The sequence below is a fragment of the Arachis hypogaea genome, chromosome 2 (assembly GCF_003086295.3).
Source record: "Arachis hypogaea cultivar Tifrunner chromosome 2, arahy.Tifrunner.gnm2.J5K5, whole genome shotgun sequence".
NCBI classification, from domain to species: Eukaryota; Viridiplantae; Streptophyta; class Magnoliopsida; order Fabales; family Fabaceae; genus Arachis; species Arachis hypogaea.
In genome coordinates this window covers 35,084,895-35,110,676 of record NC_092037.1, presented here as the reverse complement: position 1 = coordinate 35,110,676, position 25,782 = coordinate 35,084,895, and the positions used below count along the sequence as shown (strand labels likewise).

Genomic DNA, 25,782 nt, shown 5'->3' with positions numbered 1-25,782 from the left:
TGATCAAAAGAGAATGCATGAGTGTGTGAAAAAGTAGAGAATGGGTAGTTAGATTCGCACTTAATTGTATAGGTTGTTATATAGGTCAAGTGGGAAGCTTAGGTTAATCAAAGATTTAAATTCTAGTCCACTTAACCATATATATAACCCTACCTTGACCCTACCCCCATTACAACCTAAGAAAAGACCTCATGATACATGTATGCATGCATAGAAAAATTGTTGATTGTTAGAGGAAGAACAAATTTTGGAAAGCATGAAGTAGAGGAGAATTGAGTGGTCAACCCTACACACTGAGCGAACAGAGTGCGAACACTTCCATTGAGGGTTTGAGGCTCAATTCCTTGTTCCCAGTTTTCATGAGCGTTCTTCATGCAAGTTATGCGCACTTCACTTTGATGTTAGAATTGGTGGAGTTCATGTATTGTCCTGTCATTTTGCCTTACATGCTCATATATGTTCTTGGAAGGTTGATATGCCTTTGACCAAGTAAAGAATAGCATTCATTTTTGTTGCATTTATATAGGTAGATTGCATCTCAGATCCCATTCTCTTGTGATTCTTTGGTCTTTTGCTTTCTTTTAGCATGAGGACATGCTTGATTTAAGTGTGGGGAGGTTGATAAATCCCATTTTTAGGGTTTATCTTGTATGGAACTTAGGGGTTTTATCGATATTCTTTCACACTTACCTTACATAATGCATGGTTTTGTGTTTCTTTTCTAATTTTTCTTCATGATTGAAAACATGCTTCTTTGGCCTCAATTATGCCACATTTTAATCATCTTCTATTACCATTTGATGCCGTGATCTATTTGTTAAGTGATTTCAAAGTTTACAGGGCAAGAATGGCCTAGAAGAGAGGAAGGAAGCATGCATAAGTGAAAGGAACATGGAAAATGGAGATTTGGAGCATTAGCATTGACGTGCACTGATGACCGAAATTCACTCCCCAAAAAAATGAATCCGTTCTTTGGAAAGCACACCAAATATCGTCAAGTAATAACCCACTAGGAGTGTGGACGAATCCCACAGAGATTAACAGATTAAGGCAAACAATAGTTAATTGATTAGCCTAGTTAGACTATCCTATTGAAGTGATGAGCAACAAGAAATGTAAATTGCATAAAAGTAAAGGAAAGCAATAAAGTGCAAGAAAGTAAATGGCAAGGAAAGTAAAGTACAAGAAAGTAAAGTGCTGGAAATATAAAGTGCAGAAAATGTAAATAACCATAAACTAAATAAAAGAAGGAAAGATAAAATAAACATTGAGATCAAGAGATATTGCATTCTCCAGATTAATTTATTTAATCTCATCTTCAAACATGCAACTCATTGACCTCTTGGCAATCATGATTGATTGAACCCCAATTTCTTGGTGACTCAATCTCTCAAATCATGATAATCAGCCAATTTCTTGGTCCAATTGGTCATGAAGAGAGATGAAGAATGGTCCCTGATTATACCACACACTTCTTAGACCCAAATAATGGAGAGATTAAATGTCACTGTATCCCAACCAAAACCCAAATCTATTCAATTGAGAGAAAGTATTTCAAGCATGGTTTTATGATTCCTCTTCCAAGTTTCACATAAAACCCAAATACATTCAATCTCTTTTCTAAGATAATTGAATATTAGAATGAAGAACGAAATCCTTTCTAGTAAATCAAAGAGAGATGAAGAGCAGAAGAAGAATAAAAAAAATCAATCCATCAAATAACAATAGAGCTCTCTTTCCCAATGGAAAGAGTTAGTAATTCATAACTAAAAATATTTATAAAGTAAGAAAGAAGAGAGAAATTGATGGTGAACAGAGAGGGTCCGAAGTCTTCCCTCAATCCAGCATGACTAATTCTATGAGGCTAAGGCCTTTATATAGGCTTTCCTAAATTACAAACTTAAATTAAATTGAAAGCAAATTACAATGAAATGAAAGTAAACTATTCTAGATGCTTCTTGTGGCCTTGATTGGTTGAGAATTGTTGCTTGAATAAGAGTTGGAGTGGGTGATGAGCGGATAATTTATACGCTTTTTGGCATTGTTTTTAGGTAGTTTTTAGTAAGTTCAAGCTACTTTTAGGGATATTTTCATTAGTTTTTATGTTAAATTTACATTTCTGGACTTTACTATGAGTTTGTGTGTTTTTCTGTGATTTCAGGTAATTTCTGGCTGAAATTGAGGGACTTGAGCAAAACTCTGAAGAAGGCTGACAAAAGGACTGCTGATGCTGTTGGAATCTGACCTCCCTGCACTCGAAATGGATTTTCTGGAGCTACAGAACTCCAATTGGTGCGCTCTCAACGGCGTTGAAAAGTAGACATCCAGAGTTTTCCAGCAATATATAATAGTCCATACTTTATTCGGAAATTGACGACGTAACTTGGCGTTGAACGCCAAGTACACGCTGCTGTCTGGAGTTAAACGCTAGAAACACGTCATGATCCGGAGTTGAACGCCCAAAACACGTTATAACTTGGAGTTCAACTCCAAGAAAAGCCTCAGCTCATGGATAGATCAAGCTCAGCCCAAGCATACACCAAGTGGGCCCCGGAAGTGGATTTATGCATCAATTACTTACTCATGTAAACCCTAGTAGCTAGTCTAGTATAAATAGGATAATTTACTATTGTATTAGACATCTTTGGTCTCAGTTTTGTTTTATTCTTCATCTTAGGAGGCTATTGATCACGTTTTAGGGGGCTGGCCATTCGGCCATGCCTGAACCTTTCACTTATGTATTTTCAACAGTGGAGTTTCTGCACACCATAGATTAAGGGTGTGAAGCTCTGCTGTACCTCAAGTTTCAATACAATTACTACTACTTTTTATTCAATTCTCTTTTATTCTTATTCCAAGATATACGTTGCACTTCAACTTGATGAATGTGATGATCCGTGACACTCATCATCATTCTCACCTATGAACGCGCGTGACTGACAACCACTTTCGTTCTACTTTAGGCCGCGCGCATATCTCTTAGATTCCCCAACAGAATCTTCGTGGTATAAGTTAGATAGATGGTGGCATTCATGAGAGTCCGGAAAGTCTAAACCTTGTCTATGGTATTCCGAGTAGGATTCTGGGATTGAATGACTGTGACGAGCTTCAAACTCCTGAAGGCTGGGCGTGATGACAAACGCAAAAGAATCAAGCGATTCTATTCCAACCTGATTGAGATCCGACAGATGATTAGCCGTGCTGTGACAGAGCATAGGACCATTTTCACTGAGAGGATGGGATGTAGCCATTGACAACGGTGATGCCCTACATACAGCTTTCCATGGAAAGGAGTAAGAAGGATTGGATGAATGTAATAAGAAAGTAGAGATTCAAGAGGAGCACAGCATCTCCATACGCCTATCTGAAATTTCCACTATTGATTTACATAAGTATTTCTATCCCTTTTATTTTCTATTTATTAATTAATTTTCAAACTCATCATAAACCAATTTAATCTGCCTAACTGAGATTTACAAGGTGACCATAGCTTGCTTCATACCAACAATCTCTGTGGGATCGACCCTTACTCACGTAAGGTATTACTTGGATGACCCAATACACTTGCTGGTTAAGTTGAACGGAGTTGTGGAAAGAAAAAGCTTCTCTAACAGTGCCTGGAACTCTTTTATCACAATTTCGTCCACCAGTGGGCTGCAGGGAGAAGTTGGCATGTGGTTTCAAGTGCCACTCCCACTTGAATTTGCTCTTTGGATTGTGACCCCCTTTGCAACGTTGAAAGTATGGAGTTCTTTGGGCCTTAAATTGAATGTCTACTATAAAGTATTATATATTTTTGGAAAGTCCTGGATGTTAACTTTTTAACTCCACTAGAATCAACTTATTTGGACCTACGTAGTGCAAGTTATGCCAAGTTGAAGGTGAAGAGGTCAGTCTGTCAAGTAGCCCGGTGTCCCAGGCCCACTTCTTGGCGTGCCACGCCCATATGTTATGAAACTGGCATGCCATGCCCACTCTTTGGCATGCCACACCTTCAATGATACACAAAATCTTCCTCTCTGGCTATTAGAACTGGCGTGCCATGCCCAGAACCTGGCGTGCCACGCCCATTATGAAAATAGAGCTGGCGTGCCACGCCTTCGATATCAAGTGGCACGCCCAGATTTTGCATTGCTGAAATAATGGCCTTTTTCACCTTTGGTTTTAATGTCCACTCTAGAGTGTTATATATCGTTAGAAAGCTCTTGATGTCCTCTTTCCAACGCCACCAAAATCAGATCATTTGGATTTCTACAACTCACGTTATGTACCTTTAATAATGAAGAGGTCAGGCTGGTAACTCTGTAGTGACGTGTTTTTCTCCTTGTGTTTTTGGGGTCAATATCTTCCTCAATTTCAGTGTCCATTATAAAGTGTTATATATGGTTGGTATGCCTTGGATGTCTAGTTTATCATGGCACTGAAATCATTTAATTTAAAGTGGTGTAGCTCAGGATATCTGCATTTGAATGAGAGGAGGTCAGGCTAGCATATGCCCCGGCGTGTCACGCCAATGCTTTGGCATGCCACGCCCATAGTGGGGTTCAAAATAACTCCTCTGGAACTTAAGTCTGGCGTGCCACGCCCAAAACACCAAGTGGCACGCCCTCTTTGAGATGTTGGCTTCACAAACCTGGCGTGCCATGCCCAGAGCTCCAAGCAGCTTCACACGCCCAGCTTTCTTTGTTGTTTCCTTACCCTTTTTGTTGCTCTTTTCACCTAAAATTCAACACAACTCATTTCAAAGCAATGTACCACAATATGTGTCATTTGAATCATGAAATTGCCAAGGAAATTGAGTTTATACTCTTTTTATTGTCCTTTTATATAAGAAAAAGAGGTAGATGATGTAAGTCATCACAACACCAAACTTAAACTTTACGTGTTCTCAAGCAAACAAAGAATCATGCAATAGATTTTGACAAACCAAGGTGGGAAGAGTAGCAATATTTATGTTCATGGTTGGCTAGTTTCTTATGCATGCTACAATCACAAAAGAAATTCAAATGACTGATGCTTCTATCTAGCTCATTTTATGAAATCTTTTTCTTTATGTTCCTTCCTTGAAACAAGCTTTTCATTTTTTTTCTTATCTTAGCTTCTTGGGTGCTTTGCACCATTTGTCGAAAGCTACGACTCTAAATGCTTTATTTTCAGGTATTACCACTTGATACATAAGCACCACAAGCATTTAATTAGAGGACTCTTTTAGCTTACTTTATTTCTTGTCTTCTTGACTCTCTAATCATTGATGCTCAGAGCCTTGAGCGTTGAGGGAGTGTTTTTGCACTTGAGCCTAACCTTGACTCTAAATTTTTTGTTTTCAAGCTTTTTGCTTGATAGATAAACACCACAAGCACTTAACAAATGAATTGTCATTGGTACTCAAAGCCATAAAACTTGATGACCGGAATTCACTCCCCATAAAAATGAATCCGTTCTTTGGCAAGTGCACTAAATATCGTCAAGTAATAACCCACTAGGAGTGGGGTCGAATCCCACAAAGATTAATGGATTAAGGCAAACAATAGTTAATTGATTAGCCTAGTTAGACTATCATATTAAAGTGATGAGCAACAAGAAATGTAAATTGCATAAAAGTAAAGGAAAACAATACAGTGCAACAAAGTAAATGGCAAGGAAAGTAAAGTACAAGAAAGTAAAGTGATGGAAATGTAAAGTGCAGAAAATGTAAATAACCATAAAGTAAATAAAAGAAGGAAAGATAAAATAAACATTGGGATCAAGAGATATTGCATTCTCCAGATTAATTGATTTTATCTCATCTTCAATCATGCAACTCATTGACCTCTTGGCGATCATGATTGATTGAGCCCCAATTCCTTGGTGACTCAATCTCTCAAATCTTGATAATCAGCAAATTCCTTGGTTCAATTAGTCATGAAGAGAGATTAAGAATGGTCCCTGATTATACCACACACTTTTCTAGATCCAAATAATAGAGAGATTAAATGTCACCGTATCCCAACCAAAACCCAAATCTATTCATGTGTGAGAAAGGATTTCAAGCATGGTTTTATGATTCCTCTTCCAAGGTTCACCTAAAACCCAAATACATTCAATCTCTTTTCCAAGATAATTGAATGTTAGAATGAAGAACGAAATCCTTTCTAGTAAATCAAAGAGAGATGAAGAGAAAAAGAAGAATAAAAAAACAATCAATCCATCAAAAAACAATAGAGCTCTCTTTCCCAATGGAAAGAGTTAGTAATTCATAACTAAAAATATTTACAAAGTAAGAAAGAAGAGAGAAATTGATGGTGAACAGAGAGGGTCCGAAGACTTCCCTCAATCCAGCATGACTAATTCTATGAGGCTAAGGCCTTTATATAGGCTTTCCTAAATTACAAAGTTAAATGAAATTGAAAGCAAATTATAAAAAATGAAAATAAACAATTCTAGATGCTTCTTGTGGCCTTGATTGGTTAATAATTGTGGCTTGAATGAGAGTTGTAGTGGGCTTGGTTGAAGGTTCGGGGCTGCAGGGAGAAGTTGGCGTGTGGTTTCAAGTGCCACTCCCACTTGAATTTGCTCTTTGGATTGTAACCCACTTTGCAACGTTAAAAGTATGGAGTTCTTTGGGCCTCAAATTGAATGTCTATGACGAACGTATTCTTGCAGGGTCTAGATTTCCACAAATAAGTTCTAGTTGAAAGTATAGTTTCTAAACCAATAAGAATCCTTTCATACAAAAGATTGTTTGTCACAAGTAACAAACCCTATTAGAATTGATAACCGAAGTATTTAAACCTCGGGTGTCTCTCAAGGAATTGCAGGGAGGTGTCCTTATAATTGGTTATGGAAAAGTGTGTTTTGGGGTTTTGAATAGGAAACATAAATAGTAAATGGTAATGAAAATCAAATGACTGGAAAAGCTCTTGGCAAGGTATGAGAACTGGAAATTCTATCCTAGTTATCCTTATCAATTGTGATGAGAATTGTTTATTGCTCCCACTTAGTTAACCCTCAACGATGAAGGAAAGTCAAGTGGACTAATCAATTTGATTCCTCAAGTCCTAGTCAACTCCCAAGGAAAAACTAGCTTTAGTAGAATCCAAATAAATCAGCAACTTTCAATTATCAATCAACAAGGAGTTTGATAACTCAAGTGTTACCAATTACAACCAAGCCAAGAACATAAAATCCTACTCTAACATCCTTCTAAGAATTTTGTCAAGTACTTGGAGGGCATAACATAAAAACATAGAAAAGCAATAAGAGAAAATAAAATCCAAACAATCAATTGCATTAATATGGAAATTGAATCTTTCACAAACTAAAGTAATAACAATGAGTAATCAATAAGAGTAGAAGAGAAGTCCTAAATCCTAAAACCTCTCTCTAAAAACTACATCTAAAACCTAAAAATTCTCAATAATGAGATGTGTATCATGAATCAATGGATTCCCCCACTCTGTAGCCTCTAATCTGTGTTTTCTGGGCTGAAAACTGGGTCAAAAACAGTCCAAAAATCGCCCCGAGCAATTTTTGATACGTCCAGCACGTGCGCATGTCACGCGTACGTGTGGGTTGAACTTTTGCCAGGTCACGCGTACACATGATCCACGCGTGCATGTTGCTCAACAGCCAAGCAGCTATGACAAATTATATATCATTTCGAAGCCCCGGATGTTAGCTTTCCAACACAACTAGAACCGCCTCATTTGGATCTCTGTAGCTCAAGTTATGATCGTTTGAGTGCAAAGAGGTTAGGGCTGACAGCTTTGCAGTTCCTTCAGCTTTTTGTATTCCTTCCACTTTTGCATGCTTCCTTTCCATCCTCTAAGCCATTCCTGCACTGTAATCTCTGAAAAAACTTAACACACATATCACGACATCGAATGGTAATAAGAGAGGATTAAACATATCAAAATTAAGACCAAAGAAGCATGTTTTCAATCATAGCACAAAATCAGGAAGAAAAGTGTAAAACATGCAATTTACATGAATAAGTGTGAGAATAGTGGATAAAATTGTGATACATAACTTCGTGCAGCTGACCAGCAAGTGCACTGGGTCGTCCAAGTAATACCTTACGTGAGTAAGGGTCGATCCCATAGAGATTGTCGGCTTGAAGCAAGCTATGGTCATCTTGTAAATCTCAGTCAGGTGGATTTAAATGGTTATGGAGTTTTGATAATTAAAAGATAGATGAACATAAAATAAAGATAGAGATACTTATGTAATTCATTGGTGGAAATTTCAGATAAGCGTATGGAGATGCGTTATTCCTTCAGAATATCTCCTTTCCTACTGCCTTCATTCAATCATTCATACTCCTTTCCACGGCAAGTTGTATGTTGGGGATCACCGTTATCAATGGCTACCTCCCGATCTCTCAGTGAAAATGGTCCTCTACGGTTTCTGTACAGCTAATCAACTATCAGATTTCTCGTCTCGGATGAAAAATACCAGGCACAGCTACCGCATGGCTAATCAGCTGTCAGTTCTTGATCATGTCAAAATAAGATCCAATGAACCTTTTGTGCACTGTCACTGTGCCCCACAGTCGCGAGTTTAAAGCTCGTCACAGTCATCCCTTCCCAGATCCTACTCGGAATACCATAGACATGGTTTAGAATTTCCGAATCTCAGGAATGCTGCCAACTGTTTCTCGCCTATACCATAATGGTTCTAACCTCAGATTCAGATGCCCCATTGTCAGAGGAGAAATGATGTGAATCGTTGATTAGAGACCCAAGAGATATGCATTCAAGCTTGTTTTCATGTAGAACGGAAGTGTTTGTTAGGCACGCGTTCATAAGTGAGAATGGTGATGAGTGTCACCTGATCATCACATTCATCTTGTTCTTGTGTGCGAACGAATATCTTGGAATAAGAATAAGCTTGAATTGAATAGAAGAACAATAGTACTTTGCATTAATACTCGAGGAACAACAGAGCTCCACACCTTAATCTATGAGGTGTAGAAACTCCACCGTTGAAAATACATAAGCGATAATGGTGATCATTGATTTTGGCCCCAGAGAGGGAACCAGAATAACCAAGACCTAGGTCTAAGGACTAAACGTCCAAAGATCCCCAGTACAATAGTAAAAAGTCCTATTTATACTAAACTAGTTACTAGGATTACAAAAATAAGTAAATGATGCAGAAATCCACTTCCTGGCCCACTTGGTGTGTGCTTGGGCTGAGCATTGAAGCTTTCATGTGTAGATACTTTTCTTGGAGTTAAACGCCAGCTTTTATGCCAGTTTGGGCGTTTAACTCCAGCTTTTATCCTGTTTTTGGCGTTTAACGCAAGAATAAGGCAAGAAGTTGGCGTTTGAACGCCAGTTTGCATCATCAAAACTCGTGCAAAGTATGAACTATTATATATTTCTGGAAAGTCCAGGATGTCTACTTTCCAATGCAATTGAGGTCGCGCCAATTGGGCTTCTCTAGCTCCAGAAAATCCATTTCGACTGCAGGGAGGTCAGAATCCAACAGCATCTGCAGTCCTTTTTCAGCCTCTAAATCAGATTTTTGCTCAGGTCCCTCAATTTCAGCCAGAAAATACCTGAAATCATAGAAAAATACACAAACTCATAGTAAATTCCAGAAATCTGAATTTTGCTTAAAAACTAATAAAAATATACTAAAAAAGTAGCTAGATCCTACTAAAAACTACCTAAAAATAATGCCAAACAGCATATAAATTATCTGTTCATCACAACACCAAACTTAAATTGTTGCTTGTCCCCAAGCAACTAAAAACAAATTAGAATAAAAAGAAGAGAATATACAATGACTCTAACAATATCAGTGAAACTTAGTCCCAATTAGATGAGCGGGGCTAGTAGCTTTTTGCTTCTGAACAGTTTTGGCATCTCACTTTATCCTTTGAAATTCAGAATGATTGACATCTATAGGAACTCAGAATTTTTGATAGTATTATTGATTCTCCTAGTTCAGTATGTTAATTCTTGAACACAGCTACTTTTTGAGTCTTGGCCGTGGCCCTAAGCACTTTGTTTTCCAGTATTACCATCGGATACATAAATACCACAGATACATAACTGGGTGAACATTTTCAGATTATGACTCAGGTTTGCTAAAGTCCCCAGTTAGAGGTGTCCAGAGTTCTTAAGCACACTCTTTTTGCTTTGGATCACGACTTTAACCACTCAGTCTCAAGCTTTTCACTTGGACCTTCATGCCACAAGCACATGGTTAGGGACAACTTGATTTAGCCACTTAGGCCAGGATTTTATTCCTTTAGGCCCTTCTATCCATTAATGCTCAAAGCCTTGGATCATCTTTACCCTTGTCTTTTGGTTTAAAGGGCTATTGGCTTTTTCTGCTTGCTTTTTCTTTTTCTTTCTTTCTCTCTTTTCTTTTTTTTCGCCATTTTTTTCGCTACTTTTTTCTTTTTCACTGCTTTTTCTTGCTTCAAGAATCAATTTCATGATTTTCCAGATTATCAATAACATTTCTCTTTGTTCATCATTCTTTCAAGAGCCAACAATTTTAACATTCATAAACTTCACTATCAAAAATATGCACTGTTCAAGCATTCATTCAGAAAACAAAAAGTATTGCCACCACATCAAAATAATTAAACTAATTTCAAGATAAAATTTGAAATCTAAGTACTTCTTGTTCTTTTATAATTAGGCACATTTTTCATTTAAGAGAGGTGAAGGATTCATGGAATTATTCATAGCTTTAAGGCATAGATACTAGACACTAATGATCATGTAGTAAAGACACAAAACATAGTAAAACATAAAGCTCAAATCCGAAAACAGAAAGACAAATAGACAAGGAGATTAAGGAACGGGTCCACCTTAGTGAGGGTGGCGTCTTCTTCCTCTAGAAGAACCAATGGTGCTCTTGAGCTCCTCTATGTCTCTTCCTTGCCTTTGTTGCTCCTCCCTCTTGGCTCTTTGATCTTCTCTAATTTCATGGAGAATGATGGAATGCTCTTGGTGCTCCACCCTTAGTTGGTCCATGTTGTAACTCAAGCCTTCCAAAGAGGTGTTGAGTTGCTCCCAATAGTTGTGTAGAGGAAAGTGCATCCCTTGAGGCATCTCAGGAATTTCATGAGGAATTTCCTCATGCTCTTGTTGAGGTCCATGAGTGGGCTCTCTTATTTGCTCCATCCTCTTTTTAGTGATGGGCTTGTCCTCTTCAATGAGGATGTCTTCCTCTATGACAATTCCAACTAAATTGCATAGGTGACAGATGAGGTGAAGGAAGGCTAACCTTGCTAAAGTGGAGGACTTGTCAGCCACCTTGTAGAGGTCTAGAGGTATGATCTCATGATCTTCGACTTCCTCCCCAATCATGATACTATGGATCATGATGGCCCGATCCACAGTTACTTTGGATCGGTTGCTAGCAGGAATGATAGAGCGTTGGATGAACTCTGGTGGACGAAATTGTGATCACTTGTTCTTTCTACTTGTAGGATGTTTACTCTGAGGGCATTGTTTATTTTCACAACTCCGTTCAACTAACCAGCAAGTGTACTGGGTCGTCCAAGTAATAAACCTTACGTGAGTAAGGGTCGAATCCACAGAGATTGTTGGTATGAAGCAAGCTATGGTCACCTTGCAAATCTCAGTTAGGCAAATTAAAATAGTTTATGGGCTTTCGAAAATAGAAATAATAAAAGGGATAAAGATACTTATGCAGGTTCATTGGTAAGAATTTCAGATAAGCATGTGGAGATGCTGTAGAGCTCTTGGACGCCTGCTCTCCTACTGCTTCTATTCAATCCTTCTTACTCTTTTCCATGGCAAGCTTTGTATAGGGGTTCACCATCAACTGTGGCTACTTTCTTCCTCTCGGGGAAATACCCTGTGCGGCTGTCACTCGCACAGCTAACCAGTCTGGAGGCATCACCCATGGCTGATGGCTACATCCCATCCTCGCAGTGAAAACTAATGCTACGCACTCTGTCACAGTACGGCTAATCACCGGTTGGTTCCCACTCCTACTGGAATAGAATCCCTCTTTTGCGTCTGTCACTAACGCCCAGCAGGTTAAAGTTTGAAGCACGTCACAGTCATTCATTACCGGAATCCTACTCGGAATACCACAGACAAGGTTAGACTTTCCGGATTCCCAGGATCCTACTCGGAATACCACAGACAAGGTGAGACTTTCCGGATCCTCATAAATGCCGCCATCCATCTAGCTTATACCACGAAGATTCTGTTGGGGAATCTAAGAGATACGCATTCAAGCTCTGTTGCATGTAGAACGGAAGTGGTTGTCAATCACGCGCGTTCATAAGTGAGAATGATAATGAGGGCAATCTGACTCATAACATTCATCATGTTCTTGGGTACGAATGAATATCTTGGAATAAGAATAAAAGAGATTTGAATAAAAGAAGATAGAATTTCATTAATACTTGAGGTACAGCAGAGCTCCACACCCTTAATCTATGGTGTGCATAAACTCCACCGTTGAAAATACATAAGTAAAGAGTTCAGGCATGGCCGAGTGGCCAGCCCTCTCTAACGTGATCACAGGATTCAAATTACAATCCAGGATGTCTAATACAATAGATAAATGTCCTATATATACTAGACTAGCTACTAGGGTTTACATGAGTAAGTAATTGATGCATAAATCCATTTCCGGGGCCCACTTGGTGTATGCTTGGGCTGAGCTTGATCATTCCACGAGCTAAGGCATTTCTTGGCGTCAAACTCCAGGTTATGACGTGTTTTGGGCGTTCAACTCCGGATAATGACGTTTTTCTGGCGTTTAACTCCAGACAGCAGCATGAACTTGGCGTTTAACGCCACGTTTCGTCGTCATTCTTCGAATAAAGCATGGACTATTATATATTTCTGGAAAGCCCTGGATGTCTACTTTCCAACGCTGTTAAGAGCGCGCCAATTGGAGTTCTGTAGCTCCAAAAAATCCATTTCGAGTGCAGGGAGGTCAGAGTCCAACAGCATCAGCAGTCCTTTTGTCAGCCTTCTTCAGAGTTTTGCTCAAATCCCTCAATTTCAGTCAGAATTTACCTGAAATCACAGAAAAACACACAAACTCATAGTAAAGCCCAGAAATGTGAATTTAACATAAAAACTAATGAAAACATCCCTAAAAGTAGCTCAAACTTACTAAAAACTATATGAAAACAATGCCAAAAAGCGTATAAATTATCCGCTCATCACAACACCAAACTTAAATTGTTGCTTGTCCCCAAGCAACTGAAAATCAAATAGGATAAAAAGAAGAGAATATACTATAAAGTCCAAAATATCAATGAATATTAATTTAATTAGATGAGCGGGACTTGTAGCTTTTTGCTTCTGAATAGTTTTGGCATCTCACTTTTTCCTTTGAAGTTTAGAGTGATTGGCTTCTCTAGGAACTTAAAATTTCAGATAGTGTTATTGACTTTCCTAGTTAAGCATGTTGATTCTTGAACACAGCTACTTGTGAGTCTTGGCTGTGGCCCTAAGCACTTTGTCTTCCAGTATTACCACCGGATACACAAATGCCACAGACACATAACTGGGTGAACCTTTTCAGATTGTGACTTAGCTTTGCTAAAGTCCCCAGTTAGTGGTGTCCAGAGCTCTTAAGCACACTCTTTAGCTTTGGATCACGACTTTAACCATTCAGTCTCAAGCTTTTCACTTGGACCTTCACGACACAAGCACATGGTTAGGGACAGCTTGATTTAGCCGCTTAGGCCTGGATTTAACTTCCTTGGGCCCTCCTATCCATTGATGCTCAAAGCCTTGGATCCTTGCTACCCTTGCCTTTTGGTTTTAAGGGCTATTGGCTTTTTCTTTTTCTTTCTAAATTTTTTTTTTTGCCATTTTTTTTTCGCACAAGCTTTTGCTTTTCACTGCTTTTTCTTGCTTCAAGAATCAATTCATGAATTTTTCAGTTCATCAATAACATTTCTCTTTGTTCATCATTCTTTCAAGAGCCAACAATTTTAACACTCATAAACAACAAGATCAAAAATATGCACTGTTCAAGCATTCATTCAGAAAACAAAAATTATTGCCACCACATCAATATAATTAAATTAAATTCAATAATAATTTCGAAAATTATGTACTTCTTGTTCTTTTGAATTAAAACATTTTTCATTCAAGAGAGGTGACAGATTAATGGATTTTGTTCATAGCTTTAAGGCATGGTTACACACTAATGATCATGAAGTAGAGACACAAAACATAGATAAACATAATACTTAAAACCGAAAACAGAAAGAAATAAAGAACAAGGAATGAATCCACCTGAGTGAGGGTGGCGCCTTCTTGAAGGTCCAATGGTGCTTTTTGAGCTCCTCTATGTCTTTTCCTTGCTTCTGTTGCATGATCCCTAGTGATTTTGGTGTTTTTAACATTATTTGCTCCCAATAGTTGTGTGGAGGACAACTTATCCCCTGAGGTATCTCAGGGATCTCTTGATTTGCAGCCACATGTTATACCACTGAGCTATGACGGCTTATATTTTCCATCTCCCAAGACTCAGAGGTGGAAGCTTTTGTCTTCCCTTTGAGGTTTCTCTGGCCTTTAGTGCCATTAATGGTAATGGAAAAGCAAAAAAGCTATGCTTTTACCACACCAAACTTAAAATATTGCTCGCCCTCGAGCAAGAAAGAAAAGAAAAGTAGAAGAAGAAGAAGAGAATATGGGAGAAAGGGGGAGAAGTAGGTTCGGCTATGTGGGTGGGATTGGGTGGGAAAGAGAAGTTGAATTGTAGAGGTAGGTGGGGTGTATGGGGAAGAGGAGGTTGATGTGAATGGTGAATGGGGTAATTGGGAAGAGGAATTGAGGTGATTGATGAAGAAGATTGGGAATTGTGACATGGGGAATTCAAATCACAAAAATAGGATTAGAAGGTAAGGTGGGGATCCTGTGGGGTCCACAGATCCTGAGGTGAAAAGAAATACCATTCCTTCACCATATAGGCATGTAAATTGCCTCCATGCATCATTCTGGCGTTCAAACGCCCATTGGTGCATGTTCTGGGCGTTAAACGCCCATGTGATGCATGTTTCTGGCGTTGAACGCCAGTTTCATGCTTGTTCCTGGCGTTCAGCGCCAGTTTGTCCTCTCTGTGCACCATCCTGGCGTTTAACGCCAGGTTGTTGCTTGTTTTGGGCGTTCAGCGCCAGAATGGTGCTCTGTTCTGGCGTTGAACGCCGGCCAGATGCACCTTCTGGGCGTTGAACGCCAGCCCGTGCGTCCTCCAGGGTGAAAAATTTTTTTCTTCTGTTTTTGACTCTGTTTTTAATTTTTTTGATTTTTTCGTGACTCCTCATGATCATGTACCTAATTCAACACAAAAATAACACTAAAACAAAATAAAATAAAATTAGATAAATAAAATTGGGTTGCCTCCCAACAAGCGCTTCTTTAAAGTCAATAGCTTGACAGTGGCTCTCATGGAGCCACAAGATGATCAGGTCAATTTAGTGTGTTGTCTCCACACCAAACTTAGAGTTTGGATATGGGGTTTGAACACCAAACTTAGAGTATGCTTGTGGCCTCACAACACCAAACTTAGAGTTTGACTGTGTGGGCTCTTCTTGACCTTGAACTGAGAGAAGCTCTTCATGCTCACTCTTTTTTGTCACAGAGGGATGGCCGTGTGCTTGAAACACAAGGTATTCCCCATTCAATTGAAGGACTAACTCTCCTCTGTTGACATCTATCACAGCTTCTGCTGTGGCTAGGAAAGGTCTTCCTAGAATGATGCATTCATCATCTTCCTTCCTAGTATCTAGGATTATGAAATCAGCAGGGATGTAAAGGCCTTCAACCTTCACTAGCACGTCCTCTACCATTCCATAAGCTTGTCTCATTGACTTATCTGCCAATTGTAATGAGAACAAGGCAGGTTGTACCTCAATGATCCCTAGCTTCTCCATTACAGAGAGTGGCATAAGGTTTATCCCTGACCCAAGATCACACAGAGCTTTCTCAAAGCTCATGGTGCCAATGGTGCAAGGTATTAAGAACTTGCCAGGATCTTGTTTCTTTTGAGGTAGAGTTTCCTGAATCCAAGTATCTAAGTCACTAATGAGCAAGGGAGGTTCACTTTCCCAAGTCCCATTACCAAATAGCTTGGCATTCAGCTTCATGATAGCTCCTAGATATTGAGCAACTTGCTCACCAGTCACATCTTCATCCTCTTCAGAGGATGAATATTCTTCAGAGCTCATGAATGGCAGAAGGAGATTTAATGGAATCTCTATGGTCTCTAGGTGAGCCTCAGATTCCTCAGGATCCTTAGTAGGAAACTCCTTCTTGCTTGAAGGATGTCCCGGGAAGTCTTCCTCACCAGGATTTTCGTCCTCCTCCTCCCTAGTGCATTCGGCCATTTTGATTAAATCAATGGCCTTGCACTCTCCTTTTGGATTTTCTTCTGTATTGCTTGGGAGAATACTGGGAGGAGTTTCAATAACCTTCTTACTCAGCTGGCCCACTTGTGCCTCCAAATTTCTAATGGAGGATCTGGTTTCATTCATGAAACTGAAAGTGACCTTTGACAGATCAGAGACTATATTGGCTAAATTAGAATTATTTTATTCAGAATTCTCTGTCTGTTGCTGAGAAGATGATGGATATGGCTTACTATTATTCAGCCTATTGCGTCCACCATTGTTAAAACCTTGTTGAGGTTTTTGTTGATCCTTCCATGAGAAATTTGGATGATTTCTCCATGATGAGTTATAGGTGTTTCCATAAGGTTCACCTAAGTAATTAACCTCTGCCATGGCAGGGTTCTCAGGATCATAAGCTTCTTCAGAAGCTGCCTCTCTAGCACTGTTGGATGCATGTTGCAATCCATTCAGATTTTGAGAGATTATGTTGACCTGTTGAGTCAACATTTTGTTCTGAGCCAAGATGGCATTCAGAGCATCAATTTCAAGAACTCCTTTCTTTTGAGGTACTCCATTATTCACGGAATTCCTCTCAGAGGTGTACATAAACTGGTTGTTTGCAACCATGTCAATGAGTTCTTGAGCCTCTTCAGGCGTTTTCTTCAGGTGAATAGATCCACCTGCAGAATGGTCCAGTGACATTTTCGAAAATTCAGAGAGACCATAATAGAATATATCTAATAGGGTCCATTCTGAAAACATGTCAGATGGACATCTCTTGGTCAGCTGCTTGTATCTCTCCCAAGCTTCATAGAGGGATTCACCATCTTTTTGTTTGAAGGTTTGAACATCCACTCTCAGCTTGCTCAGCTTTTGAGGAGGAAAGAACTTATCTAAGAATGCAGTGACCAGCTTATCCCAAGAGTCCAGGCTATCCTTAGGTTGTGAATCCAACCATATTCTAGCTCTGTCTCTTACAGCAAAAGGGAAAAGCATGAGTCTGTAGACTTCAGGATTAACTCCATTCGTCTTTACAGTATCACAGACTTGCAAGAATTCAGTTAAAAACTGATAAGGATCTTCAGATGGAAGTCCATAAAACTTGCAGTTTTGTTGCATTAAAGCAACTAGTTGAGGCTTAAGCTCAAAGTTATTGGCTCCAATGGCAGGAATGGAGATGCTTCTTCCATCAAACTTGGATGTTGGCTTTGTGAAATCACCAAGCATTCTCCTTGCATTATTATCATTATTATTTGCGGCTGCCATGTCCTTCTCCTGTTCGAAATTTTCTGAAAGGTTGTTTCTGGATTGTTGTAATTTAGCGTCTCTTAATTTTCTCTTTAGAGTCCTTTCAGGTTCTGGATCAACTTCAACAAGAGTGCCTTTTTCCCTGTTCCTGCTCATATGAAAGAGAAGAAAACAAGAAAAGAAAAAGGAATCCTCTATGTCACAGTATAGAGATTCCCTTATGTTAGTAGAAAAAGAAAGGGGTAGAAGGATGAAGAAGAATTCGGATTTTTAGATGAAGAGAGGTGAAGAGAAGTGTTAGTAATTAAATAATTAAATAGAAGAAGAGAAGAGAAGAGAAATTTCGAAAATAATTTTTGAAAAAGAGGTTAGTAATTTTCGAAAATCAAAGACAAAATATAATTAAAATTAAAATTTAAAACAAAAAGAATTTTTGAAAAAGAGAGGGAGAATTTTCGAAAATTAGAGAGGGAAGAGTAGTTAGGTGGTTTTGAAAAAGATAAGAAACAAACAAAAAGTTAGTTAGTTGATTTGAAAAAGATTTGAAATCAAATTTTGAAAAAGATAAGAAGATAAGAAGTTAGATAAGATATTTTGAAATCAAATTTTGAAAAAGATAAAATTTTTGAAAAAGATAAGATAAAAGATAAAAAGATATATTTGAAAAAGATATTTTGAAAAAGATTTAATTTTAAAATTGACTTAACCAACAAGAAATTACAAGATAAGATTCTAGAACTTAAAGATTGATCCTTTCTTAACAAGAAAGTAACAAACTTCAATTTTTTGAACCAATCATATTAATTGTTAGCTAATTTTCGAAAATTTGATATAAAGATAAGAAAAAGATTTTGAAAATATTTTGAAAAATAATTTTGAAATTTTCGAAAATTACATAAAAAATGAAAAAGATATGATTTTTGAAAAACGATTTTGAAAAGATAAGATTTTTAAAATTGAAATTTTGACTTGACTTGTAAGAAACAACTAATTTTAAAAATTTTTGACCAAGTCAAACCAAAATTTCGAAATTTTGGAGGGAAATAAGGAAAAGATATTTTTTTGATTTTTGAATTTTAAAGGAAAAACACAAAAATGACCCAAAACATGAAAATTTTGGATCAAGACACAAGATGCATGCAAGAATGCTATGAATGTCAAGATGAACACCAAGAACACTTTGAAGATCATGATGAACATCAAGAACATAATTTTGAAAAATTTTTGATGCAAAGAAAACATGCAAGACACCAAACTTAAAAATCTTTAATGCATGGAAAATATGAATGTAAAGATGCACATGAAAAACAACAAAAGACACAAAACAAGAAATCATCAAGATCAAACAAGAAGACTTGTCAAGAACAACTTGAAGATCATGAAGAACACTATGAATGCATGAGATTTTCGAAAAAATGCAAGAATCATTTTAAAAGCATGCAATTGACACCAAACTTAAAAATTAACACAAGACTCAAACAAGAAACAAAAAATATTTTTGATTTTCATAATTTTCTAATTTTTTTGGATTTTTATTATTTTTTTTTCGAAAATAAAGTTAGGAAAAACGAAAAAGAAAAGAAAATTTTTGAAAAAGATTTTTGAAAAGAAAATTACCTAATCTGAGCAACAAGATGAACCGTCAGTTGTCCATACTCGAACAATCCCCGGCAACGGCGCCAAAAACTTGGTGGACGAAATTGTGATCACTTGTTCTTTCTACTTGGAGGATGTTTACTCTGAGGGCATTGTTTATTTTCACAACTCCATTCAACTAACCAGCAAGTGTACTGGGTCGTCCAAGTAATAAACCTTACGTGAGTAAGGGTCGAATCCACAGAGATTGTTGGTATGAAGCAAGCTATGGTCACCTTGCAAATCTCAGTTAGGCAGATTAAAATAGTTTATGGGCTTTCGAAAATAGAAATAATGAAAGGGATAAAGATACTTATGCAGGTTCATTGGTAAGAATTTCAGATAAGCATGTGGAGATGTTGTAGAGCTCTTGGACGCCTGCTCTCCTACTGCTTCTATTCAATCCTTCTTACTCTTTTCCATGGCAAGCTTTGTATAGGGGTTCACCATCAACTGTGGCTACTTTCTTCCTCTCGGGGAAATACCCTGTGCGGCTGTCACTCGCACAGCTAACCAGTCTGGAGGCATCACCCATGGCTGATGGCTACATCCCATCCTCGCAGTGAAAACTAATGCTACGCACTCTGTCACAGTACGGCTAATCACCGGTTGGTTCCCGCTCCTACTGGAATAGAATCCCTCTTTTGCGTCTGTCACTAACGCCCAGCAGGTTAAAGTTTGAAGCACGTCACAGTCATTCATTACCGGAATCCTACTCGGAATACCACAGACAAGGTTAGACTTTCCGGATTCCCAGGATCCTACTCGGAATACCACAGACAAGGTGAGACTTTCCGGATCCTCATAAATGCCGCCATCCATCTAGCTTATACCACGAAGATTCTGTTGGGGAATCTAAGAGATACGCATTCAAGCTCTGTTGCATGTAGAACGGAAGTGGTTGTCAATCACGCGCGTTCATAAGTGAGAATGATAATGAGGGCAATCTGACTCATAACATTCATCATGTTCTTGGGTACGAATGAATATCTTGGAATAAGAATAAAAGAGATTTGAATAAAAGAAGATAGAATTTCATTAATACTTGAGGTACAGCAGAGCTCCACACCCTTAATCTATGGTGTGCATAAACTCCACCGTTGAAAATACATAAGTAAAGAGTTCAGGCATGGCCGAGTGGCCAGCCCTCTCTAACGTGATCACAGGATTCAAATTACAATCCAGGATGTCTAATACAATAGATAAATGTCCTATATATACTAGACTAGCTACTAGGGTTTACATGAGTAAGTAATTGATGCATAAATCCATTTCCGGGGCCCACTTGGTGTATGCTTGGGCTGAGCTTGATCATTCCACGAGCTAAGGCATTTCTTGGCGTCAAACTCCAGGTTATGACGTGTTTTGGGCGTTCAACTCCGGATAATGACGTTTTTCTGGCGTTTAACTCCAGACAGCAGCATGAACTTGGCGTTTAACGCCACGTTTCGTCGTCATTCTTCGAATAAAGCATGGACTATTATATATTGCGGGAAAGCCCTGGATGTCTACTTTCCAACGCCGTTAAGAGCGCGCCAATTGCAGTTCTGTAGCTCCAGAAAATCCATTTCGAGTGCAGAGAGGTCAGAATCCAACAGCATCAGCAGTCCTTTTGTCAGCCTTCTTCAGAGTTTTGCTCAAATCCCTCAATTTCAGTCAGAATTTACCTGAAATCACAGAAAAACACACAAACTCATAGTAAAGCCCAGAAATGTGAATTTAACATAAAAACTAATGAAAACATCCCTAAAAGTAGCTCAAACTTACTAAAAACTATATGAAAACAATGCCAAAAAGCGTATAAATTATCCGCTCATCACAACACCAAACTTAAATTGTTGCTTGTCCCCAAGCAACTGAAAATCAAATAGGATAAAAAGAAGAGAATATACTATAAAGTCCAAAATATCAATGAATATTAATTTAATTAGATGAGCGGGACTTGTAGCTTTTTGCTTCTGAATAGTTTTGGCATCTCACTTTTTCCTTTGAAGTTTAGAGTGATTGGCTTCTCTAGGAACTTAGAATTTCAGATAGTGTTATTGACTTTCCTAGTTAAGCATGTTGATTCTTGAACACAGCTACTTGTGAGTCTTGGCTGTGGCCCTAAGCACTTTGTCTTCCAGTATTACCACCGGATACACAAATGCCACAGACACATAACTGGGTGAACCTTTTCAGATTGTGACTTAGCTTTGCTAAAGTCCCCAGTTAGTGGTGTCCAGAGCTCTTAAGCACACTCTTTAGCTTTGGATCACGACTTTAACCATTCAGTCTCAAGCTTTTCACTTGGACCTTCATGACACAAGCACATGGTTAGGGACAGCTTGATTTAGCCGCTTAGGCCTGGATTTAACTTCCTTGGGCCCTCCTATCCATTGATGCTCAAAGCCTTGGATCCTTGCTACCCTTGCCTTTTGGTTTTAAGGGCTATTGGCTTTTTCTTTTTCTTTCTAAATTTTTTTTTGCCATTTTTTTTCGCACAAGCTTTTGCTTTTCACTGCTTTTTCTTGCTTCAAGAATCAATTCATGAATTTTTCAGTTCATCAATAACATTTCTCTTTGTTCATCATTCTTTCAAGAGCCAACAATTTTAACACTCATAAACAACAAGATCAAAAATATGCACTGTTCAAGCATTCATTCAGAAAACAAAAATTATTGCCACCACATCAATATAATTAAATTAAATTCAATAATAATTTCGAAAATTATGTACTTCTTGTTCTTTTGAATTAAAACATTTTTCATTCAAGAGAGGTGACAGATTAATGGATTTTGTTCATAGCTTTAAGGCATGGTTACACACTAATGATCATGAAGTAGAGACACAAAACATAGATAAACATAATACTTAAAACCGAAAACAGAAAGAAATAAAGAACAAGGAATGAATCCACCTGAGTGAGGGTGGCGCCTTCTTGAAGGTCCAATGGTGCTTTTTGAGCTCCTCTATGTCTTTTCCTTGCTTCTGTTGCATGATCCCTAGTGATTTTGGTGTTTTTAACATTATTTGCTCCCAATAGTTGTGTGGAGGACAACTTATCCCCTGAGGTATCTCAGGGATCTCTTGATTTGCAGCCACATGTTATACCACTGAGCTATGACGGCTTATATTTTCCATCTCCCAAGACTCAGAGGTGGAAGCTTTTGTCTTCCCTTTGAGGTTTCTCTGGCCTTTAGTGCCATTAATGGTAATGGAAAAGCAAAAAAGCTATGCTTTTACCACACCAAACTTAAAATATTGCTCGCCCTCGAGCAAGAAAGAAGAGAAAAGTAGAAGAAGAAGAAGAGAATATGGGAGAAAGGGGGAGAAGTAGGTTCGGCTATGTGGGTGGGATTGGGTGGGAAAGAGAAGTTGAATTGTAGAGGTAGGTGGGGTGTATGGGGAAGAGGAGGTTGATGTGAATGGTGAATGGGGTAATTGGGAAGAGGAATTGAGGTGATTGATGAAGAAGATTGGGAATTGTGACATGGGGAATTCAAATCACAAAAATAGGATTAGAAGATAAGGTGGGGATCCTGTGGGGTCCACAGATCCTGAGGTGAAAAGAAATACCATTCCTTCACCATATAGGCATGTAAATTGCCTCCATGCATCATTCTGGCGTTCAAACGCCCATTGGTGCATGTTCTGGGCGTTAAACGCCCATGTGATGCATGTTTCTGGCGTTGAACGCCAGTTTCATGCTTGTTCCTGGCGTTCAGCGCCAGTTTGTCCTCTCTGTGCACCATCCTGGCGTTTAACGCCAGGTTGTTGCTTGTTTTGGGCGTTCAGCGCCAGAATGGTGCTTTGTTCTGGCATTGAACGCCGGCCAGATGCACCTTCTGGGCGTTGAACGCCAGCCCGTGCGTCCTCCAGGGTGAAAAAATTTTTTCTTCTGTTTTTGACTCTGTTTTTAATTTTTTTGATTTTTTCGTGACTCCTCATGATCATGTACCTAATTCAACACAAAAATAACACTAAAACAAAATAAAATAAAATTAGATAAATAAAATTGGGTTGCCTCCCAACAAGCGCTTCTTTAAAGTCAATAGCTTGACAGTGGCTCTCATGGAGCCACAAGATGATCAGGTCAATTTAGTGTGTTGTCTCCACACCAAACTTAGAGTTTGGATATGGGGTTTGAACACCAAACTTAGAGTTTGGTTGTGGCCTCACAACACCAAACTTAGAGTTTGACTGTGTGGGCTCTTCTTGACCTTGAACTGAGAGAAGCTCTTCATGCTTACTCTCTTTTGTCACAGAGGGATGGTCGTGTGCTTGAAACACAAGGTATTCCCCATTCAATTGAAGGACTAACTCTCCTCTGTTGACATCTATCACAGCTTCTGCTGTGGCTAGGAAAGGTCTTCCTAGGATGATGCATTCATCATCTTCCTTCCTAGTATCTAGGATTATGAAATCAGCAGGGATGTAAAGGCCTTCAACCTTCACTAGCATGTCCTCTACCATTCCATAAGCTTGTCTCATTGACTTATCTGCCAATTGTAATGAGAACAAGGCAGGTTGTACCTCAATGATCCCTAGCTTCTCCATTACAGAGAGTGGCATAAGGTTTATCCCTGACCCAAGATCACACAGAGCTTTCTCAAAGCTCATGGTGCCAATGGTGCAAGGTATTAAGAACTTGCCAGGATCTTGTTTCTTTTGAGGTAGAGTTTCCTGAATCCAAGTATCTAAGTCACTAATGAGCAAGGGAGGTTCACTTTCCCAAGTCCCATTACCAAATAGCTTGGCATTCAGCTTCATGATAGCTTCTAGATATTGAGCAACTTGCTCACCAGTCACATCTTCATCCTCTTCAGAGGATGAATATTCTTCAGAGCTCATGAATGGCAGTAGGAGATTTAATGGAATCTCTATGGTCTCTAGGTGAGCCTCAGATTCCTCAGGATCCTTAGTAGGAAACTCCTTCTTGCTTGAAGGATGTCTCGGGAAGTCTTCCTCACCAGGATTTTCGTCCTCCTCCTCCCTAGTGCATTCGGCCATTTTGATTAAATCAATGGCCTTGCGCTCTCCTTTTGGATTTTCTTCTGTATTGCTTGGGAGAATACTGGGAGGAGTTTCAATAACCTTCTTACTCAGCTGGCCCACTTGTGCCTCCAAATTTCTAATGGAGGATCTGGTTTCATTCATGAAACTGAAAGTGACCTTTGACAGATCAGAGACTATATTGGCTAAATTAGAATTATTTTATTCAGAGTTCTCTATCTGTTGCTGAGAAGATGATGGATATGGCTTACTATTATTCAGCCTATTGCGTCCACCATTGTTAAAACCTTGTTGAGGTTTTTGTTGATCCTTCCATGAGAAATTTGGATGATTTCTCCATGATGAGTTATAGGTGTTTCCATAAGGTTCACCTAAGTAATTAACCTCTGCCATGGCAGGGTTCTCAGGATCATAAGCTTCTTCAGAAGCTGCCTCTCTAGCACTGTTGGATGCATGGTGCAATCCATTCAGATTTTGAGAGATTATGTTGACCTGTTGAGTCAACATTTTGTTCTGAGCCAAGATGGCATTCAGAGCATCAATTTCAAGAACTCCTTTCTTTTGAGGTACTCCATTATTCACGGAATTCCTCTCAGAGGTGTACATAAACTGGTTGTTTGCAACCATGTCAATGAGTTCTTGAGCCTCTTCAGGCGTTTTCTTCAGGTGAATAGATCCACCTGCAGAATGGTCCAGTGACATTTTCGAAAATTCAGAGAGACCATAATAGAATATATCTAATAGGGTCCATTCTGAAAACATGTCAGATGGACATCTCTTGGTCAGCTGCTTGTATCTCTCCCAAGCTTCATAGAGGGATTCACCATCTTTTTGTTTGAAGGTTTGAACATCCACTCTCAGCTTGCTCAGCTTTTGAGGAGGAAAGAACTTATCTAAGAATGCAGTGACCAGCTTATCCCAAGAGTCCAGGCTATCCTTAGGTTGTGAATCCAACCATATTCTAGCTCTGTCTCTTACAGCAAAAGGGAAAAGCATGAGTCTGTAGACTTCAGGATTAACTCCATTCGTCTTTACAGTATCACAGACTTGCAAGAATTCAGTTAAAAACTGATAAGGATCTTCAGATGGAAGTCCATAAAACTTGCAGTTTTGTTGCATTAAAGCAACTAGTTGAGGCTTAAGCTCAAAGTTATTGGCTCCAATGGCAGGAATGGAGATGCTTCTTCCATCAAACTTGGATGTTGTCTTTGTGAAATCACCAAGCATTCTCCTTGCATTATTATCATTATTATTTGCGGCTGCCATGTCCTTCTCCTGTTCGAAATTTTCTGAAAGGTTGTTTCTGGATTGTTGTAATTTAGCTTCTCTTAATTTTCTCTTTAGAGTCCTTTCAGGTTCTGGATCAACTTCAACAAGAGTGCCTTTTTCCCTGTTCCTGCTCATATGAAAGAGAAGAAAACAAGAAAAGAAAAAGGAATCCTCTATGTCATAGTATAGAGATTCCCTTATGTTAGTAGAAAAAGAAAGGGGTAGAAGGATGAAGAAGAATTCGGATTTTTAGATGAAGAGAGGTGAAGAGAAGTGTTAGTAATTAAATAATTAA

General features: G+C 38.7%; 2 non-coding genes across 2 annotated transcripts; both read left to right on the top strand.

Annotated features, from left to right (window-relative positions):
* Positions 1-17,099: 17,099 nt before the first annotated feature.
* On the top strand, positions 17,100-17,203 carry LOC112764106 (small nucleolar RNA R71). Its single transcript, XR_003183000.1, has one exon. It is a non-coding gene; the product is annotated as a small nucleolar RNA R71 (small nucleolar RNA).
* A 7,775-nt stretch (positions 17,204-24,978) lies between these two features.
* Positions 24,979-25,082, top strand: LOC112764100 (small nucleolar RNA R71). The gene has a single exon (XR_003182998.1). It is a non-coding gene; the product is annotated as a small nucleolar RNA R71 (small nucleolar RNA).
* Positions 25,083-25,782: the final 700 nt, after the last annotated feature.